The following is a 16,489-nucleotide window of genomic DNA, read 5'->3' on the forward strand; positions in this document are numbered from 1 at the left end:
AATATTTATCATTGGGTGGCACTTCTAGGGAGTTGGAGGGTGTGATGGTTTCTCTCAGCCCAGGAGTAGCACAATTAGTAAGTGTGGCCTTGTAGAAGTAGGTGTGTCACTGTGGGTATGGGCTTTAAGACCCTCATCCTAGCTGCCTGGAAGCCAGTATTCTGCTAGCAGCCTTCAGATGAAGAGGTAGAACTCTCAGCTCCTCCTGCACCATGCCTGCCTGGATGCTGCCGTGTTCCCACCTTGATGATAACGGACTGAACCTCTGAACCTGTAAGCCAGCCCCAATTGAATGTTGTCCTTATGAGTTTCCTTGGTGGTGGTGTCTGTTCACAGCAGTAAAACCCTAACTAAGACAGAGGGCAAGTGAGAAAGTAAAGCTTGCTCACTCTGGTCACTGTTTGAATGTTTCCTCCCAAACCCAAGTTTGCATCTCACTGCTGACCTGTCTGTATCCACACCTGGGACATGTTGCCATCCACCTTTTCTCTTACCAGAATGCCACATGTTGGAGAAGGAAGTCCTGTAAACTATGCTGGGGTTGTTAACCTGGATTTGTCACTGTAAGAGAATCTAGATCTATACAAGAGTCAAGCTCCAGGCATGGCTGTGAGGGATTGTCCACATTAATCTAATTAAGGTGGGATGGTCCACTCTAAATGTGGGTGGCACACTTCCACAAAACAGAGACTCAGACTAAAAAGTAGAAAGCTATCTGAGTACAGATGTCCACTTCCCTCTGATCCTGTGTGCGGGTGCAATGTGAGCAGCCGCCCCATACTCTGGCCTCCATGCCTTCCCTGTTTCAATGGGCTGTGCTCAGGAGCTGTGAGGAAAAGGAAATCTTTCCTCCTTAAGTTGTTCCCATCATACATTCATTATGACCATAAGGTGTAACTAAAGCACACACCAAGCTCAAAACCTACCCCCACCATTTGGTTCAATGGGCTATGCATTTTCTGAAGTACTTGTGCAAAAGCGATAAATATCTCACTGCACATATGCATCAGATAGTGCAACTTCTGTTAAAAGCCCAGTCCCCCAAGGTGCCATTAACAGACCAAGTCTATATCATGAATGAAAATACCTGAACCAGGGAAATGAAACAAGACAGTATTAACACACATTTATGCATCTATTATCCACTTGTAATAATTACCAAGCTTTTTTCTTTTTTTTTTTCTGTCAGTTTTGGCTTGTTTGTTTCTAGGTATGCACATAGGGAAAATGCATTCAAAGTCAACACTGTAATGAGTCTGAGGTGTTTCTGGCCTTGCTTACCTACAACTCCAGTGGATGCTGAAATACATGGATCATTTGCAAGATTATGAGCTACATGGGTTTTATTGTGTACAGAAAGAATACTTTGCCTTTCTTATTTCATCTATGTCTTTGACCACTCTATCTCTTCATTATCATCGCTGTCATCATTATCTGATTTTTATTATATATATGTATACAAGTATACATATATGCACATATACACACATGCACACATACACATATATATGTATACACATATATACACATGCACAATGCACATATATGCATATATGTATGCACATATGCACATATACACATTTATATGTATATACATATAAACATGTGCATATGCACATATATATGCACATATACATATATATACATGCATATATATATATATGCATGTATGATGGCACATGCAAATCTTGGCCGAAAAAATGTATATGTGTCTGTTACTCACTCCGCTTGTCTCCTTGCTTCATGATGGTTGCTGTGATAAAATATCTGAACAAAAAGTTACTTACTTTATCTCAAAATTCCAGGTTACAGTGCACCTCAACAAAGAAGTCAAGGTACCAGGAATGTAAAACAAGTCACATTACACCCACAGTCAAGAGCATGGAAAGGTAATGTGTGCATGCTCAACTCATAGTTCAAGACCTCCTGCCTAGAGACTGGTACTGCCGACAGTGGGCTGGGTCTTCCTATATAAAGTATCTTAAATAAGGCAATTCCCTGCAGACATGCCCACAGTCCAACCTGAAGTAGACAGCATCTCATTGAGATTATCTTCCCAAGTAATTCTAGGTCATGTCAAGCTGAAAATGAAAGATACGTCTCATAATTTAGAACTGTTGCATATTTCCATAGAGTTTCTCTCTTTTTTATAGCACAGTCTCTAAACTTCCCCAAGCATCTATTGTTCTAAGTATTTCCACTGTGGTATGCTAGTTACCTGTGGATCCCTCCAGGACTTCATGTACATGGACATCATCTTTTTGTGTTGTTTTATAACCAACCAAGTACATTTAGTTATGCTCATAAATTCATGCATACTTAAGCCATGTACCAGGGCATGACACAGCCTCAAAGAAAAGTGACTCAACCTCCCTCAGCAGCCATCAACTGCCAACAGTTCATCAGCTAGCGGTGGGACATTGAATCAACTTTTAGTCGTAATCTGAGAAAGATGAATTCATCAGAAAGATGAATGCTCCCTTTGCATTTGGACTCTGAATATTCCACTATCAAATTCACCACTCCTTCTCCCCATTTCACATCCTATATGTCTCTATAATTTTTCCCTCTCAAATCAATGTTCTCTTGTGCAAACATGCATTTGTGTGTGTGTGTGTGTATGTGTGTGTATGTGTGTGTGCATGTGCATATGCGTGTGCTTGTGTGTGTGTGTGTGTGTGTGTGTGTGTGTGTGTGTGTGTGTATGTGTATGTGTAGAACTGAGCAATGGGACATGGGCATGATGAGAGAGGTACATGGAGAATCACAGTCATGTGCACACCTTGACCAGAGCTTTTTCTCAACATGAACACTTCCAGAAATGGCCTGGTGGAAAAAATGAGAAGTCATGCCCTCCATTATCAGATAGCTTCTGGGAAGTTTGAAGGATTGGAAGAATTAATAGACAACAAAATGCCCTGAAAGCTGTAAAGCATCCATCGCTACCAACATAATGTTGTTATATTGCTCTCAATAACCTTGCACCCTTCATCAATAATTCTGCTTGGAGTCTGATGAATGGCGCTTTAGTTATGCATGCAGAGGGAGGAAGAGCTCACTTATTGACAGTCTCTTGATTCATGGAGGGAAAATAATTAAGAGTCACATAAAAGAATGACTTATGTTGCTTCAGTTACCTTATATAGAGTGGGAGAAACGTTGCTGATCCCAGCTGACAGTGATCCAAGACAAGACCTCGAGCGTGGAGCCCTGGTGAGATCACTACCAGCCTCAGCCATCCTGGTAGCTTCTAAGTACAGTTTACCTTAAGGTTCCCAAGAGTTATTCTTATAACCTTTTGACCCCTTGGGTATAGCTCCTACTTGCCCCATCTGTTGTAGCATCCCCCTCCCAATGTTGGTTACATTTCTTTGCATACATGTGGTTTCAAGATCTCTCTTGAGGGTGGGATGACTCTGTATCAGGTGGCATCCTAGGTATACATGTTATCCAGAACCTCAGCATTAACCACATCCAAGGGGAGCCAACAGAGAGCAACACAAGCTTCTAAGTTAAAGGGCTAGTATGTTACTCAGATTTATATTACTATGACAGAACTTACGAATCAGTTAAGGAAGAAAGTTTATAAGTTGCTACATTGTCTTTTTTTTTAAATGACTGGACATAGTGGTGTAGTTTTAAAAGTATATTATCAAGGTGGCTGCTCACCTCATGCCAGTTCAGAAGCTCTTTTCATGGGCCCCATTTCCTAAAGATATTACCATTTCCCAGTAGTACCAGACTGCAGAAACAGGTCTTCAATAAACAGACCTTTAGGGAAACCAACCAAATTTCAAACTTGAGCAACTGATTCCATTCTTGACTGACAGTAGGAGCAGGAAGGAGTTGGTGAATGAGCAGAAAAGTGGAATGTGTACTTGTTTCTTTTGCACCGTTGTGAGAAAATACATTGACAAAGAAAGTGAAGCAAGAAAGGGCTTCTATAGCTCACAATTTCAGGAGAATGGAGTCCATCAGCTTCCATGCTTTCCCTCCCTGTTGCCTGGTATACCTCATCAAGAGGGACTCTACACCTAGGGCCAGGAAGGTTCCACCTCCCAGAGATTCTATAACCTTCCCAGATATAACCAGCTAGAAACCAAGCATAAGAGCCCAAACACAGATACCTACAAGGTACCTCTCATTTCAATCACAACAGTAACTGATATAGATAACCAAATGCAAAAAGACCTCAGATAACAAATCATGGTTATTAAAGATGGCACAGGGATTCCAGAGATGGACATGAAATTTTTCGATGTTCACACCCTTGCAGGAACCTCACCAGGACACCAGTGCATCTCAAAGCCTGGCTAGTTTTTCAAGGTTCTCCTGCATCATGTATTTGGGTCTAATTTCATGCTTTCACTCTACTCACTTATCTGCATGCTCAGTAGCCTCAGTGTTGTTATGGAAACACTGGGAAAGAGCTGCAGGATCATTTCAGATTTTCAAGGTGAGATCCTGGGCCAGGAGTCTGCATGGTTCACAGGTTTACTCCTGCTGAATGGACATCATGTTCTCTTCAGGCCCGTACATCTCAATAATTTGTGCATTCTTTGCAGTTTGGATTGAATTTCTAGTATAAGACTTCCTAAACTTTTCTGCTCAGAACTTCTTTCCACCTGAGAAATGTAGAGGAACTTTAATCCAGCTGCTCTGGCAAGAGATTCCATCCAAAGACCTTCTAGGTCTAGATGATCCAGCCAGAATGCAGGTACACCCTGGAGTACAATATGATCTGGCTGAAATACAGATCCACCTTTAGTACACACCTTTAATCCCAAACAATGACATCTAATTGAGGAGGAGCAGATAAAGTGGTGAATCAGAGAAAGATTTGACAGAATGAGGCAGAGATAGAATATGTGTAACCCTCAGGAGAAAAGTATCTAAGACCAGGGCAGGGAGAGAGTGTCAGTCAGCTCTGTTCAGTCAGTGGAGTTGAATGCAGTGGAGCTGACTCAGTTGGGACTCAGTGCAGTGAGTGCACTGCAGTGGAGTTGAGTTTGTGAGTTCATGCAGTGCAGTGCAGGTCAGTAGACACAGGTGAAGTCAGACAATGAGAAGGAGCCAGAAGACTAGAACAAATTGCCAGGGTTAGTTTGAGGTCAAGCAGAGCAATTCAAATGAGAAACTGAGAGAAGCCAGATTAAATTAGTTAGCTCAGAGAGGAGTTTAAGCCAAAATAGCCGAGTTGAACCAGCCAGCAAGAGTTCAGAAAGAACTGGAAGGGGTGAGCTTATTCAGCAGTAAGCCTCCGAGATGACAATTATGTCAGGCAAATAAAAGTTGCTTTTACAGAGAAATTTTCATGTGATCCTGAGATATAGGTTTGCAAATTAGATATACACATAAACATTTGCTAATAATAAATCATAGAGAAACTTATTTTGAAATGATCCTTGGGTATGCATATAATTTTACTATTTTGGTATGCATGTAATTTACCACTAAAGACAAAAGCAAATTTGCATGCTAATGAGGTGGATGTACTTGGTTTTACATAAGGAATTAAATCTTGGCTGACTATTTGATACTGCAGAATGTAGAGCGTCTTCAATGGTTTTCAGAGTGGATTGATATTTTGATTTTATAGTCAGCAACTCTGGGAATGCCACTTTACATAAATGTTTAGTGCAAAGAGGCAGAAGTATGTTTAAGGCCACTTCAGAAATGGTTGGAAATTTTTCCTCTCATCTGAAGCCAACATTCATTTAATTACTTTGTAAAGACACTCAAGTCAGCAGCTCAAACAGCATATTTTATTTCAGTTCTTCGTGAGTTTTGTGGGTATTTTGATCACATATCCCCATTCCTCCAGCTCTTTCCAGATCCAGAGCCACTTCTATACCTACTCGATTTCCTTTTGTTGTTATTTTAACCCTATCAAGACCAATTTGTGTGACCCAAATATTCCTGGATGTGCAGTCTTCCAATGGAGCATGGTTGACTTTCCAGTGGTGAGTTTTCTCTGAGAGAAAACTGACTCTCCCTCTACAGGCAGATATCCTTTGCCAATACTTCCTCTGCTAGGGGTGGTATTTTATACCAGATTCCCTTCTCTATAGATTGAGTCTGGTTTGAGCATATATAGGTTTTGTGTCCTTAGCTTATATAGGTCTGTCACAGTTACTCTCCAGTCATATGTACAACTGACCTCCTGTATCCAGAAGACACCGTTCTTGCATAGTTATCTATCTAAATAATGTCATCAGGAGTTATTTTAATGCTGTATTTGGCAGAATGAGAGCAGTAGATTCTCCTTTAGGGCTTAAGACCTACCTAGCCATGGTTTCTTGGCCTGGTAATGGTGTCAATTGTGGGCTTCGTCTTGTAAAGCAGCCTTAAACACAATCACAAAGTGTTTGGTTACTCCTATGATGTCTACGCCACTATTGAACCGGTGAGCATGTCTTTCCAGGCTAGAGATTTTTCTAGATGCCAGGGCCCACATCTGTGTAAGATTGCTGATTATTTCCCCATGTTTGTTCTATGAACAGCACTTTTCGGCACTATGAAAACTATCAGTATCACCCTGACTTTTTCATGTCCTGTGATGCAAATATATGTTATCTTCAGCAATAGGGTCTTATTGTCGACTTTTGGAGGCCAACCTAAGGCAATAGCCGTAGACTGTAATTTGGAGGTTTTTGGCACCTCATTGGCCAACGACCCTGAAAGAAATAATCAATTTCTGGAACTTTGTCTTTTTATTTGTTAGCCTATAGTGTCTAGTAGGGGTATTATTACTCTATTTTAGGATAACTCCATTTCAACTCTGTGTGTGTGTGTGTGTGTGTGTGTGTGTGTGTGTGTGTGTGTGTGTGTGTTTCTATGGTATAGATTTCCATATAACTTTTCAAAATGTCCATAGTGTTATTTAACCTCTCCATCTTCTCTCCTCTAGCACCCTCCCCTCCTCAACCCTGTCTTAGTCAGGGTTTGGGGGGTAAAACTGCTTACTGGCTTGTTCCCTATAACTTGCTCCTCAGAATTTGCCCAGGCTATCCTCTTATACAACTCAACAACACCTCCCCAGAGCTGATACCCCCTTCCCCTATGAGTTGCCCCCCCATATTAATTGTTAATCAATAAAATGGCCTACAACCTTGCCCACAGGCCAGCCTGGTAGGCAGCATTTTCTCAAAAGCAGTTCCCTCTTCCCAAATGACTCTTAACTTGGACCACATTGGCAAAAAGCCATCTAGGACAAACCCCAACTCAACCTTTCATGTTCTGTCATTCCTGCTTAGCCCTTCAAACAAGTGCGTGCAGTAAATCGTTTTCCTGTGAAGGCTGCTAGGCCACAAGCCTGACGATGCAAAGCCAATGTGCACAAACGCGAGAAAACAAGCAAAGTTTGTCTTTCGGGGGCTGGGTTACCTCGTACGAAAAGATTCTTCCGGATCCTCCCATTCACCTGTGAGTTTCGTTTTTATTAACAGCTGAATGATTTCCTGTTGTATAAATATACCACATGCTTATTATCCATTCATCAGCCGATGTTCATCATGGCCATCTGTGTTTCCTGGAATAAGGAAGCCATGGATATGGATGAGCAGATATGTCTGTAGTAAAACAGCAAATTTTTAAAAATCATTCTATCAGTATAATGAGAAGATATATTAATCTGATACTTAAATGTGAGAAGAAAATTGCCCTTAGAAGCGTTGCAGGCATGGCTGCTGTGTCACATGTGTGCCAGTAGGGGGCAGAGAAGAGCGAGGCTACGTCTATGCTCAGTGTTCTGACCTATGAACATCCTGAATAATCAGAAGCTTTCCCTGATCCCCTGAAAAAAAGTGAGCCTGAGATGACCACCAGTCCAGCACCACTACATGGGCCTGGAAGGAGGTAGACCAATGTCTAAGATGATCTAGTGCACAGGTGGGACATAGCACCCCTGATATCACTCCTGAGATGATCTCTGACACTCACAGACAGTGAGCACCACCAAGAGAAGCAAGTAGGTTGTGGAGGGGAAGAGGAAGAGAAACAGAAAGACGTGGGCACAATGAAGAGAGGCAAAAGTGAAGACTTGAGGGCAGTGTGGAACCGACTGATGTGTGTAGCCAGTGATGCTACCTGGAACCAACGGGGAGAGGTGTCCTAGCCTATAGTGCCACTGGGGGACCACATCTAAGTGTGTGGCCTTGCAACAGCAGAGGTCTGTTACCACCAAAGCCCTGGTCTGGACTGCTGATGCCTAAGGGCTGTGCAGAAATGGCCCCACCCCTTGCCTAGATATCATGGGAGAACTGACCCCAGAGTGTAAAAGGAGAGCTGACCCTGCCCTTAGCCAGCTGCTCAGGACACTGGATACCACACACTGCAGACATGGCAGGTGAGACAGCCATGAGGTATGAGCATGGGAGAACTGGCTCTGCACTCATCTCCCATGCAGTGGCATGGATGGAGGAGAGAGATCCTCCTACCTAGTGACCTTGCAGTGGACCTTGCCACCAGGCAGAAAAACTGGTAAAGTCAAGTAGATTCGGGAACCCTGACATTTCTAATTGAGAAAGGTAGGCATTTAAATCTACTCCCAACCAAGTTTTGTCCTGGAACACGAGACCAGGACACCCCACTAAGAGGACCATGACAACTGGTCATGTAGTATAGAGCTTAGATTTCTCCATGTTAATGAGGTATCTAGATGGGCCCTGAAGGTTTAACCAATAAGCTCCCCTTCCCAGGCATTCCTTCCTGCAAAAGGTATTTAATATCTGGTCCACCCTGAATCACCACTGGGAAAAAATATATATCTTTTCCACCATGTAAAGCAGTTTTTGCTTGTCTCCTTTCTCAAGGACCAACATGGAGTGGGGAGAGGCCTTTATCATACAGAGCTGTACCTAAGTCTCCCACAGAAGGCCTCTCTGAACTCCTGGCACTCACCCTGAGCTAAGCTGTATTTCTCCAATCTGATTCATCTCAGCTCCCTGCCCCCATTCTTAACTTTTCACAGTCCCCAATGGCATCTGGGTGCCCAGGAGTTTGAGAACCACAGCCTTCATCTTAGCCCATACCATTTCTCACCCAGATAAACATGGGCTGGGACCCCTATCTTAGGCTGCGTTTCATCTCCCCTGAGTGGTGTGTCATCGTCCCTGCCCCCCACCAGCTGCACCACTGGAAAGAACAGGCTCTGCACATTACCTGGGCAGCACAGTAGAGCTGACTTTGGTGGCAGGGCCAGCCCCAAGGGCATTTGCATGGAAGAGCTGGCCCTGCCAGTTGTCTGCTAAGTGGTGACATAGGTGACAGAGAAATGTCCCCCACTTTACCCATTGCAGAGCAAGCAGAAGAGCTAGTCCCAAGGTCATCAGAGTGAGATAGCTGCCAATGCCCCCCAGCTGCTGCAGCACTCAGGAAAGCAAGCCCTGTACCTAATCTGGGCAGCACAGTAAAGCTGACCCTGATGGCAGAGGTGTGGGTGAGCCAGCCCCAAGGGCAATGAGCTTGGGAGAACTGGCTCCACAATTTGTCTGCCATGTGTGAGTAAGGGAGCCATGCCCTCCCCTTGCCACTTAAGGCCTTAAAAGAGTTGGCCCAGGAGTGATAGGAGCAGGAGAGCTGTTCCTGTCCCTCACCTGCTGCAGCATTCGGTAAAGCAGGTCCTGGACTTCACCTGGGCAGCAGAGTAGAGCGGGCCTTAGTTGTGGGGGTTGCAGGTGAGCCTGCCCCAAAGGCATGTGGTGAGTTTCAACACCTCCCCGCAAATACCAAGAAAAGATAGTAGGAACATGTTAAAGGTGTTTGCTTTCTGTAATTAAATCATTATTTCTATGAGAGCAGAAGACGGGTTGTAGTAAGAACACTACAGTCTATAATGCACTGAGTTTCCAAAGCTGATCCTGTTCCATTTGGTGTGCATGGGTGTTATAAGAAGTGATGTCATGCACATTGGAAAGTACCCATGTCATGTGTCATAATACAGGCTAAGGGAAATCACACAATACAATACAGGCAAGTTCTGCAGAAAACATCTTGGAATCACTATACACTTAATTTTGAAATAATTTTTTAATCATTTAATTTTCTATTGCCTAATTTTTATGCTCCTGCATTCAGGTATGTAACCTAATGTGTGTTGTGACCCACAATTTATGAAACTATGTTCTAGTTATATGTTACTAATATTTTTCTAGTCTTGCAAAGAGAAAAGTGGATTTTTTTTAATTCAATAAAGGGCACCAAATTTCTAAATCATTTCAATGAAGGGATGTGGGATGGTTGATCTTCAATGGTGACTGGGTTTAGAATCATCGAGAAGGTCTGGACTTGATTGTAAGAGGGTTACAGAGAAGTCTAACTGAGGAGAGAAGAGTCACCTTGAATGTGGCAGCACCATCCACAGCCAGGAATCCTACTTAATAAAAAAGGAGAAAGCAACCGGAACAGAAGCCATTCCTCGCTGTTTCCTGGCTAAGGATGTCACCAGAGCTGCTGGAGCTCCTGCCGCCATGCCTTCCCATACACTCTTCCTTCTTTATGTTTCTTGTGTAAAGTATTTTGTTGCAACAGTGAAAAGAACAGTGACTAATAGAACCAGAAAATAACACATCTATTTCTATATGCAACAATGTATCTGAATCTCACAATCATATGTTAAGGAAAAGACACACACACACACACACACACACACACACATGTGTGCCCATATTCACACACACCTCAAAATTGTATTATTTTATTATTAGACATGCTAAAAATATATGTGGCCTTAAAAACCACACTCTTATCATAAATGAACAAAATGTTGAATATAAAAGGAAACAACCTATTTTATATAAACACTAACCGAAAAACTGTGCCATTATCCATGTATTAATGTCAAGTCCGTTAGACTTAAAGAATATAGGAATCAAGATAAGGATCTCAATGATGATAAGTGCATTAATATGCAAACATTTTATATCTGCAATGAGCCTAAGCATAGCCTAACTGATATAGACCTGTATTGCTGAGGAGAGACACCATGACCACAACGATTCTTAAAAAGGAACACACTTGGGGCTGGCTTGCAGTTTCAGAGGTTTAGTCCATTGTCATCATGGCAGGAAGCGTGATAGCACAGAGGCAGACATGGTGCTGGAGAAGGAGCTGAAAGTTCTACATCCAGATCTGGAGGCAGCAGGAAGGTCCAGCTTGGACCTGGTTTGGGTTCCTGAAACCTAAAGCCCACCCCAGTGACACACTTCCTCCAACAAGTTTTCCTAATATTTCCTAATCCTTTCAACACTCCCTAGAAAACAAGCATTCACACCTACGAGTCTATGGGGACTATTCTGATTCAAGTCACCAAACAGCATAAATTTTTAATTAATCCAGAAGTAAACAAATCATTAATTGCCTCACCTGTTTAGCTTAGTCCTAGAAAGCTATCTGGGGAGGTGAGAGAATCAAAAAGAACAGACATATATATATAGAAAATCTGGGATTAGGTAGATTGTGTTTGTTCTCAAGGAGGGTACCTACTACATAACGAGCCAGACCCTCAGCATGGTTAATATGTTCTGCACAGGGGGAGGGTTAGCTTGTCTACGTAGGTCTCTGCAGGCAAGTAGTCTGAGACTGTAAACATACAATTGGAGAAAACCTACCAAGGTTTGGGGCACACTTACTGTCTTACTCAGGGTTTCTATTCCTGCACAAAACATCATGACCAAGAATCAAGTTGGAGAGAAAAGGTTTGATTCAGCTTACACTTCCACATCACTGTTCATCACCAAAGGAAGTCAGGACTGAAACTCACACCAGGCAGGAATTTGGAGACAGGCACTGATGCAAAGGCCACGGAGGGGTGTTGCTTACTGGCTTGCTTCCCCTGGCTTGCTCAGCGTGCTTTCTTATAGAACTCAGGACTTTTTTCTTGGCTTTAGAATGAATGTCAGCTGAAAACCATCCACTCAAATCTTTTCTCTCAAAGTAAATAGCCAGGATTGGCTATGAGACTATAAGTTTTCAACCCCATCAGAAATCCAGAATGACTGAGTTAACTAAAATTATGGGAAGCCCAAAGCATAGTTTCTAAAACTTAGCCAATTTATAGAGACCGCTGAACACCTGGACAGTCCTTATACTACAAAACATTGGAGCATCTGATCTTCAGCCTTCTGGCCCAGGATCATCTGACAGAACTTAGTGCTGCAGAATTATTAAGGGCTGAATACTCTGTCTAGGCAGATATAATCAGTCGACTATGCCAGGTTCAGAACTAAGTGTTTTAGTTAGGATAGATGACAGATGTTCTGGTTAGTCAACAAAATGATGGACTGGGTATTAGGACTATCTTGTACCTCACTGGTACAAATTGGCATAATTATGCTCTAATTGTATTTTGAGAGAAAAGTTTTATTTTAACAGGAAGGGTGATATGTAGGAGGAACTAAGATGGGAGGAGTACCGAGAGGAAGAGAAGGAGTAAGGAGAGGAGGAGAAGAAGAGAGGAGAAGCTAGGTGATGAGATAGAGAGAAGGGGGGGGGATATGGAAGCAGATGTTCACATATCTCCACCAGTCAAAGATAGTTGATGTATCTAGGTTGGGTATTGGGTTACACTTCTGATTAAGCATTACCAAACTTATAAAGCCTCTGATTAACATTTTTTTAAAAGTGTATAAAAGCAAAAAGGGAAAGGGGGCATGGGATAGAGGTTTTCTGGGGGTGGGGGGGGAGAATGGGGAAAGAGGATGGCATCTGAAATGTAAATAAAATATCCAATAAAAAATTTTTAAAAAAAGAACTCAGGACTATCAGTCCAGGGATGGCCCCACCCACAGTGGGCTGGGCTCTCTCCCCTTGATCACTAACTAAAAAATTGCCTTACAGCTGGATCTCATGGAGGCATTTCCTCAACTAATGTTCCTTTCTTTGTGATAACTCCAGTCTGTGTCAAATTGACACACATAACCAGTCAGTATACTTGTCAATCATTTGTAAACATTCATACTTACACACACTGTAGAACACTCACACTTAATCTGGAGGAAGGCTTTGCCATCCCTCTGATCCTGACCCAGGGAGAGGAAGGCTTTGGCAACTTTTCATGGGTTTTAGTCATTGGTCCTTGACATGGTCATTCCCATGTCAACAATACACATTTACTCAAGACTTCAACTGCTTTTACAAAGTTACCCAAGGCTTTACCAGTTCCCCAAAATTAATTATTACTGAAACCAAAACCATTCTACTGAATCAATGAATGAAAAAAGCCCGACAAAAATGTGGAATATTCAAACACGGTTAGCAAATTTTAAACAGCTGATGAAAAGAGCCTCCTGTCACCAACATTAGAATGTTCATTGTAGCTAAGATACTTCATTCTCACAAGGTTTACCAACAGACCACATGATTTCACCACAGAGTGTAGATTACTAAAACAATTGGATTTATAGAGAATATTCTAGCCACAGAGGATTAAAATTTAAACTGAATCACAGAAAAATTAAAACATTAATAATTGGAAAAAGTCTCAATGATTCCATAATATGTTTTAAAACCCGTGAGTCAAAAATGAAGTCAAATTGGAGATTAGAAAAAAAAATTTTTTTGAGACAGGGTTTCTCTGTGTAGCCCTGGCTATCCTGGAACTCACTCTGTAGACCAGGCTGTCCTCAAACTCAGAAATCCACCTGCCTCTGCCTCCCAAGTGCTGGGACTAAAGGTGTGCGCCACCACCGCCCGGCAGAAAATATTTTGACAAATAAATTAAATCTTGTGGGCTAAAATTAAGACAGAGTCAAGGAAAAAGGGAAAAGGCAGCCTTGAGTTCATTTATGACTAAAGAAGCAAACTATGTAGTCATTTATCTAAAATGTTGGGGGAGAAATTCAGATGGACAGAAACTTAAAAAAAAAAAAAGGAACAAGGAATGATGGGAGAAAAAAATGAATGAAAGAAAAGCAGACAAGAATGAGAAAGTTCAACACTCACTTGTATCTCAGCGTTTGCAAAGCTGCGCAACCTCCAGAACACCTGACAATGAGGAGAATTAAGGAAAAGGAAATATGCTGTTTGGGGGCTGGGCTGGGGGTGATGGACCTTCAGAGACTCCATGCAGAGCATGGAAGTCAGACAGAGCAGGACTAGATGATCAGTCTGCTTCTGTCACAAGGCACCTTATACACCATGATCACAGTTTCACCACCACTGGGCTTCGTTTCTTCTATATAAATTAGTTTTGCCTTCTCAGCTAAAATATAAAGAGACAGAGGCTAAATTTTATTGTCTCCTTTATTTGTCTCATTTCTTCTATAGAAATTAGTTTTGCCTTCTCAGCTAAAATAAAAAGGGACAAAGGTTGTATTTTATTTTCCCCTATATTTGCTGACACTTAATATGAGGTTATAGAGTAATTGCAGCCATGGTAACAGGGAACAGAGAGGAGGCAGTGGGTTGGAAATGATTAGGAGGAAGAGGAGAAGGGAAAGGATGGTCAGTATTTATTCTTGACAAACCCCACATCAAACTTTGGGCAGAGATTTAATATTCATGGATGCATCAAGTCTAAAAACCTTCCATCCCAATTATGTGGATTAGTTCACTGTTCTCTAAAGAGTCACCCCAGTAGGTTGATCTGGGCCTTCCTAATTCATGAGTCTTTCTTTCTTCATCTCTGCACTGCACTCACCATTCATGATAAATACCCACAATGCATTTGCTTCCAAATTGATCATTTATGTCCTAATAGAAGTGAGGACCACTCACTGGGCAGAAGTAGCAGAAGAGCCAGGGTTGGCATATAGGTGTCTGAGAGGTGGTGTCAATATGGGCCGTGTGTGAACCATTAAGCCATAAGAAACAGGTCAGATTCCATCAAGCCCACACAACCAGGGGGCTCTGACTGACTACTTAGTTGCTAGAGAAAGTAGAGGTGAGTAAGTTAGGCATTCCAGTATCTTTGAAATGCCTCCTCAATATTAGAACCATTGCTACCCAGAGTCCTTTCTTTACTCCAAGCCACCATGGAATCTATCTAGAAGTCAGAGTCCAGTGGACTGTTACCAACTTGTCTGAGTCCAAGGAGATAGAACATCCAACAAAATGTCACCATACAGCCTTAGAACTCATAGACAGGTAGGCTATGAGTCCCTATAAGCTGCTTCTATGAGGTTCAGGAATTCCACTTCTGAAGTGGAAGTTTCTGGTTGTGTCACCTGATGCAGACTCATATCGTGTTGTGCTGAGGCAAGACATGCGGGAGGACATGTGATGTTTGGAGAGAGTATAAATGGGATTTAACAAGCAGGGACAGAATGCTGGCATAGTTAGCTGTGCAACTCATTGGTCTCGAGTCTTCACTGATCTTTTACTTTGTTGAGAATGGCATGGCAGAAAATTTCTCCTGGCATCTCAACTGGTTCTGGTTAGTCCTACTCAGTCCTACCAGTTCAGTAGAGGCCTGGCTGTTTCTGCTGGATCATGCCACCACTGCTGATTCATGTTTGGTATCCTGACACTACTGAACTGGACTGCTGGTATCCTAACAACAAAGATTAGAATTGTTCCAAAGAATTACTTCTAAACAGGTCCACCTCCCCTTGTCTTATTTACCATCTTTTCTCCCTACCTTTAGACAATGGGTTAGATTGGGGGTTAAGTGTTTGAGAACTCTTATTAAAGTAGGTTTTGAAAAATCTAAGCCTAGACACTTCATGTGAATAATCTGTATCTACATTTTCCCACAGCACAGAAGTTGGGGAACTAGAAAAGAGACCTACGTGTGTGGGGCTAATATGAGAATTAGGTTGATCTAAGGCCACCTGGAGACCCTTCCTGCTGTGTCAGCATACAGAGCACAGATACAATAAGACCTATCCACAATGAGAGTGTGGATTAGTCCCCTTAGAGATGCCATAAGGATCCTCAAAATATAGAATTTTCCACTCAAAGAATCTTCTGGTCAGCTGGTCCTTGAAGGTCAGGAGATGGAGTGCCATGACCTGGGCTTTGGAGTGCCCATGGCCTCCAGGGTGAAGGATTCTTTCTTAGTGCTCTAAAGAAGGGACTGGGGGATTTTGCAGGGTTGTGACAACTCACATGGCTAGTTGTCATTCCTAACACTTCTCATGCTCACCACAGCCAGACACTGGGCTCTGCCTTGTCAACAAGCAGAGACATGATGGGGCTTTCATCTGAAGGCTTTGTCCACAGGAACTTGACCTGATTCATGACTTCATCTTTAAAACAACTTCTATTGCTAACCCAAGATCATCATAAAAGGAAAAGTCGAGTTGGTGTTGTATGCTAGTGAGGATGTTTTTAGATGACTTGGACTTGGAAATATGGGATTCTAGCATAGTACTACAGAAGCACTGTTTGGAAAGCCTTAGGCTTCTTACACTATACACGTTTTGTGACCAGCAGTTTCAATCCCAAGAAAAGCACCTTACACATTTTTTGGTGTTATTTTTCATGTTATATTCAGCTCTTCTGGCCAAGAGCAGGGCATAAGAATCCCAACTCTCAACATAGCTTTGTT

At 42.3% G+C, this 16,489-nt stretch overlaps 1 non-coding gene across 1 annotated transcript; it reads left to right on the forward strand.

The window, feature by feature from the left end:
• Positions 1-7,657: 7,657 nt before the first annotated feature.
• Positions 7,658-7,790, forward strand: LOC117722838 (small nucleolar RNA SNORA17). The gene has a single exon (XR_004608601.1). It is a non-coding gene; the product is annotated as a small nucleolar RNA SNORA17 (small nucleolar RNA).
• Positions 7,791-16,489: the final 8,699 nt, after the last annotated feature.

The sequence above is a fragment of the Arvicanthis niloticus genome, chromosome 17, assembly GCF_011762505.2.
Source record: "Arvicanthis niloticus isolate mArvNil1 chromosome 17, mArvNil1.pat.X, whole genome shotgun sequence".
NCBI lineage: Eukaryota > Metazoa > Chordata > Mammalia > Rodentia > Muridae > Arvicanthis > Arvicanthis niloticus.